Source organism: Pteropus vampyrus, unplaced genomic scaffold (genome assembly GCF_000151845.1).
Source record: "Pteropus vampyrus isolate Shadow unplaced genomic scaffold, Pvam_2.0 Scaffold97, whole genome shotgun sequence".
NCBI classification, from domain to species: domain Eukaryota; kingdom Metazoa; phylum Chordata; class Mammalia; order Chiroptera; family Pteropodidae; genus Pteropus; species Pteropus vampyrus.
The window spans coordinates 4,377,836-4,384,352 of record NW_011888878.1 but is presented as its reverse complement, the minus strand read 5'-3'; the positions used below and the strand labels follow the sequence as shown (position 1 = coordinate 4,384,352).

The 6,517-nt window shown below is 32.9% G+C and overlaps 1 pseudogene; it reads right to left on the bottom strand.

The window, feature by feature from the left end:
• Positions 1-202: 202 nt before the first annotated feature.
• LOC111742616 lies at positions 203-321 on the bottom strand (annotated as a pseudogene).
• Positions 322-6,517: the final 6,196 nt, after the last annotated feature.

Sequence of the window (6,517 nt, the reverse complement as noted above, 5' to 3'; positions counted from 1 at the left end):
AGTAGATTTTTCAAGTTTACACTATCACCAGAAAAAGGCTATGAACTAAAAAAACACAATTAACATTTCACACATATTTAAAGTCTAAGTGTGTGTGTGTATGTGTGTGTGTATTTTTTTTTAGGCAAGGCAACCCTTGATTGACCTCACAGATTTCAAGGACCTTGTCAGTTTACAATCCCTTATTTTTTTAATTTTTTTATGCCTACAGCACCTGCTTTTCCTAGGTGGTCTACCATCCAAGGACTAACCAGGCCCGACCCTGCTTAGCTTTTGAGATCAGATGGGATTGGGCTTGTTCATGGTGGCATGGCCATAGACACATATAATTTTAAAATTTTATTTATTTATTTTATTAAGGTTATTGGGATAACATTGGTTAATACAATTATGTATTTTTCAGGTGTACATTATAACTTGATATCTGTGTATTCTATTGTGTGTTTACTAACCAAAGTCCAGTTTCCTTCAGCTACCATATATTTGATCCCCTTTACTCACTTCACCCTCCCCCTACCCTCTATATTTCTGCTTCTTTAACTGTCTACCTACCCACTCTTCCCCCACTCCCTACCATCTGGAAACCACTAGTCTATAGTTCATGTCCACAAGTCTTTGTCTGTCCTGTTCATTTGTTGCTTTTAGGTTTATATCCCACATATAAGTGATATCATGTGATTTTCAACATTTTCTGTCTGGCTTATTTTGCTTAGCATGATTTTCTTGAGGTCCATCCATGTTGTCTCAAATGGCAGTATTTTATCTCTTCTTATGGCTGAATAATATGCCATTGTAAGTGTACATATTAAAAGTTACATTTGAACATTTTCTCAGCATCTATGTTCCAGACTTTGTTAAATTTCTCTAGGTAATATAAACAATTATTTAAAAACCTTATTTTGAGGTCATTACAATTTAGTTGGAGATAAGATAATTTAAACACTGTTAAATAACAGTGTTTGAAAAAATGTTAAAATGAACACTAGACAAAATGGCATAGGAATTCTTTCTTTCTCAACTTTTTAGTTTTAAGAATAAAATAACAACAGCAGTAATAACAAAATTATAACAGTTCCTGTAGTAATTGCAGAAATATAAATTACATAAAACTATTTCACAGTTAGCTAATAAAGTTCTCTATATATTTCACGTGTGTACAGATACAACTCAAAACAATAAATAGTAATCACTAATTATAATGCTTCTTTTTGATAAACAGCTCTTTCTCATTTTCCATATCTGGAAATAAAGATGCATATTCTGAGTGCAATGTTCAGATTGTTATCTAATTCTTATTTTTATAAATATTCAAAATACTCTTGACACTTTGAGGTTGAAATCCTACTCTATGATTCTGATGATACTGCACATAGCACTCCTAAATGCATTTCATATAGTAAGGCCTCATAATAATGACTCAGCCAATAAAGTAGCAGTTGGCTTATTTCCTGGCTTATCTGGATTTGCCAGCTGATTTCAGCTGTTAATGGTAAGTTCCACCTGCACTTTAAGAACTCTCCATTACTGTTTGGCAGAAGAGCTTAGCCTGCAACTAGGCTTTTTGAAAATTTCATCTGGGGACAACAGAAGTGCTATTAAATTATGTTTTATCACCTTCCATATTTAGAAAAAAAAAGAAGTTGGCACTATGTAATACTTAGGGTTTATTGGAATTTTATTAAGTTTACTTTAAAGTATTTTTCTTGTTTTTTTTTTTAAAATGGTCAACGGCATATACCAATAAATTGGAAGGACCTATGTCAGCTATGTTTTTTTTTTTTTAATAATTTAAGAGATACTCTCCAAAGACTCCTCTTTCACTGAGAAATAGTCCTTACAATGTTCTTCAACAATGGTCTTAAAAGTGGCTTGTGAGCTGGCCTTCGATACCTCTTCGACCTCATCTCCTCCTTTCTCTGCTTTCAGCTTATTCAGCTCTAGCCAATTTCTTGTTGTTTCTCCAACCACTAGTAATTTTCTCAACTTAAACCCTTTTTGTGGGTCCTTCTCCTTGCAATACTCTTTCTTTAGAAACCCCATAGATAACTATCTTGCTTCCTTTAAGTCTCAAAATTCATACCTATCATATCCACCCTATTTAAAGTTGAAATTCACCCATCTAACTCTTTTTTTCTGCTCTATTTTCATCACATATCTTAACATATACTTTTTAATTTATTATTTCTTTGTTTATTATCTATCTCTAAGCATCCATATAAATGTCTGGAACATATTAGGCTCTCAATATACATTTCTTAAAACACTTTTTTTTTTTAAATGATGGAAATATACTATGATAGTTACTTTTTCATATGCCCTCTAACAATTATGAAACCTATTGTAAGCAGAGGCTATTCCTTTGATCTAAATTCACTTCTTTTATAAATATAGGCTTCAGTACAAGGCTAAGATTCCATGCTTAAAACAAATAAAAGGTTGTTCTTGAATGTAAAAGAGATTCTCAGAATCTATGAAGAGTTGAGTATCTAGGGGTTCCATGGCAAAATGACTTACTGATATTGATGTGAGGAAATGGTAAGAAAGACATCAGGGCGACGGTTCTCTGAAGATTCACATGTCCCTGTCATAGTACAAAAGTGGCAGTGCAAAAGGGGTAAAGCTAGATGGGCCTGAAAAAGCCCTGCAGCCTAGGAGATACCAGAGCATATCCCAGGTTTAGGCAAAGGCCAAGAGACTGAACAAGTGTTGATAATAAAAAAATTAGAGTTAAATTTCCACCCTCTAAACACAATGAGAAATCTGAGACAAAATTAAATTAATTTAAAGAATGCAGTGGTTGGGGATTTTTTATTGTATTATTTAGTTAGTTTGTTTATTTCTGGCATAAGTAATTTTGTAGACTGAGATTCATGCATCCTAGGGAAGGCTAAACATTTATCACAAGAATAATAAGTAATAAGCTAAATGATAGCCCAAGGATACCTCTATGCTGAGGCTTGGCACAATTCTCCCCTTTCTTCCCATAGTTTCTAATCATTCTTCCTTTCAGAAGTGTGTGTGTGTGTGTGTGTGTATTTGTGTGAGCACGTGTGCACATGTGCACGTGCATATGTGTGTTATGCTTTTCATGTCAGTGTGTGCCTGTAATTCTATTTCTTATCTGATAAACTCATTAATCTATAGACTTCAAAATTCTTCTTTTCATGGCTCCAGGTTTAAGTCAGGTGCCTCATTTATTTTCCCACAGCACTTTTATTTTATTGAAATCATTTACTTTCCCGAGTCCTACACTGCAAGTTATCTTCATAGTAAAAATTGTACTTTTGTTAATTGCTTCCATGGTGCTTGAGGCATAGATACTTGGTGATGTTTCTGAGATCCTTCAGTTGTAAGTACTTTAAATGTATTATTCTTAAAATAAGCAACAACACATTTTCAATAATCAAATAGAGGCTAAGTAGTTGCTAAGGCAACACTGGTAATCTACATTCCAGTCAGTGTTCATCTGTATTCTAAACCCAGGCAATTTCTCCTCTTTTAAAGTGGCTTTTGACATATGAGATCCCTGAGCAGTATGATTCTTATTTTAGAAGGTTTTATATTTGAAAATAATACAAATTTTAGAAAATATAAGATTTACAACTGGGAAATTGGGAAAATTCATGCAATGAAAGTTCAGAAATAAACCAGGAAAAGCAGAGACACCAAGAGCTGGAGAGGCCTAAAGACAGCTAACCACCAGAATGGCATCTTCGAACTTTACACTTCTTTCTTAGTACTGTTTTCAGTCTCTCAAACTGGCATCCTTTGTGTTCATGCAGGTATGAATCTCTAACCAAAGAGGACTTAGAAAAATCCCAGCAAAAGATTCTGATCACATGGGAAGCATTGCCGCAGAGTGAAAATACAATATCACAGTGTCAACTACTTATGTAAACTTTGAGCAGCTGTGAAACGGCTACAAGATTGGAGGCCTCCACATTGCTGGAGTGTGGAGAAGTCATTCCCCCATTCAAAATGAAATGTCATTACCACAAGAAAGAGTAAAAGATGTTGGGGGTGGGGAGCTGAGAGAAAGCCATGAAGGCTTAAAGAAGTAGAAATTAATAGTTGTTAGATGGTCACAGAGATGAGGAACAGGCATAGAAAATGCAGTTAGCATTCATGTAATGGCTAGGTGGAGAGCCAGAGGAGAGATAGAGTAATCAGGGGGATCGTTTCATAAACTATGTAAATGTCTAACCAATGTACTGTGTATTTGAAACTAATAATAAAATTAAATTTAAAAAAAATGTTGGACAAATTAAATCAACATGTATACATTCCCGTAGATGTCAAAATGTAATATTCTAAAATATTTCTAGAGATCCCAGGAGCAACACATATTAAGGAGGTTTAATTTAAAATTTCATTCACAGTTATCTGCCTCTGGAATAAATTAAACTGCTTCCAATCAAGAGAAAGATTTAAAAGGATTATCTTATTCATTGTTTCTCAAATCCTATCTTTATATGAAAGCTCAGAGGGAACAGGAATGACTCCCAGTGAGAACAACACTTATTGAGTTATTCTACTCTAAAATCCAAAAATTACTTTGGAAATAGACCTGAATAAAATTTTATTGTCCTCCAATGGAACATCTCTAACAGTGTAATTATAACACCTCCTGAGGCCACTAGAAATCAAATCCGTTAAGTAGTTACTTGAGCATCTCGTTATTTTCCCCTATTTTCTAATGGAAACTAATTGGTTAGTTGGGCAGTTATAATGCATATTTCCTAATATATAGGTTCTCATTTTTAAAGTAGTTTTTCCTACTTGAAACCATGTCTGAAGGAAATTGCTTTAAACAATGATATATTCTCCTCAGGACAGTATCTTCTAGTGATCTGTGTTTACTTATGTAGTTCAAGTAATTTCAAAGGTATTTAAGTTAACATGAGAAAAGTAAATTGCATTTTTTATCTGCTTCCTTTTTTTCACTACAGAAATGGACATGGCAGGTTCATATTATTTTCTAAAATGGCTATTTTCTAATTGAATATAAATTGCTGCTGGCTGGTGGCAAAGAGACCAGTGAGGCTGCTATGAAATCACTGCAGGAAATGATGAACATCAATAACAGGGTGTAGGCCCAGACAAAATGGAAAGGAAGGTTGTAGTCTAATCCTTTACAAAATGATATGAATGTTTCTACAAACCTTACAACAACAAAGAACAGGTCATAAAACAAATGTTGATATGCAAAAAGAGATTTAAGAGTTACTAAGATTCTAAAGTGGAGCATATTGAAAAAAATAAAATCATAATAGCTGTAAAATACATTGCTAGAGAAAATATCTGCCTTACCCATGACTATTAAGTAATAGAATTTCTCATTAGCAAACATGAATTGGATGACCAAGAATAATCAGAGAGGAGAAAAACAACAAAAAAAACATGGACCAAGATGAACAAAGTGATAAACTGAAACCAGAGGAATCAGAATATCAGCAAATGATCAATATTGAGAGTAAAATAGACTTAAATTTGACTTGCAAAAACTCAAATATTACACCACTCACAGGTCTTTTCTGTTATATTTACTTCGGAGGTATTATAGCTGCTGTCAGGAGTATAAGCCATCCAAGAAACAGGGCTTAACCTAAGAGAGCAAAAGAAAAGACAATTCTAGGATGAAGATGTTGAAGTTGGCCTAGAAAGCAATTGGTACAAATTAGAATAAAAATGCTTTGGACTTCCAGAAAAATATCTGTAAAAAATGACTTTTTTATAACAAATGCATGATTAAGTAACTGGAGGGCCTTAGGCATAAAGTGAAGGTAACTATTAAGTGAGTATACAAAAATACAAGTAGACAAGCATATATATTAATAAAGTGAATATGAAATATATAAATTCAATATGCTTCTTTCCTCTCATTTCCTTTAAAAGTCAACCTATTCTCTAAAAATATTTCAGTAAATAAATAGATATTTAAGTGTTTTATATACAAATATAAAGGTTATAATAGAATAAATTAAAATAAATATGTATATGTGTCATTAGTAAAAATTTAGAAATTTAGAAGAAAATGGAACTGTACTAAGTGTCAACTTTTACGGAAAGATAAATCATGTTTAATACTGATGAATTAATAAATAGATGCATGCTTATAACATTTGTAGTTATTGAGATAAATATCTGAATTCCTAAAAACGGACTATTTAAAGTGCCTCTGAATGGAGGGGAGTAGACTCGTTTTCATGTTATATCCTTCAGTACTGACTGAATTTTACTATCTAGCACATGCATTACTCATTGATAAAGCAAATTAAAAATAGCAAAATGAAGTTATATCCATAAAATATCATTAAAAAGATTACTACTAAAAAGATGATTACCTAGCACATGATTACTTTTTATTATTGCTCGTACTTATTACTATCAGTGCTAATGGTCATACTTGTACATTCTCAACTGTCAACATCCATTGCTCTATTAACGCAAAAAGCAACTGCTTTACTCCTTTAATAGCTTTTCTTGTATGACTCTGGTATAAGCACTCAGCCACTAA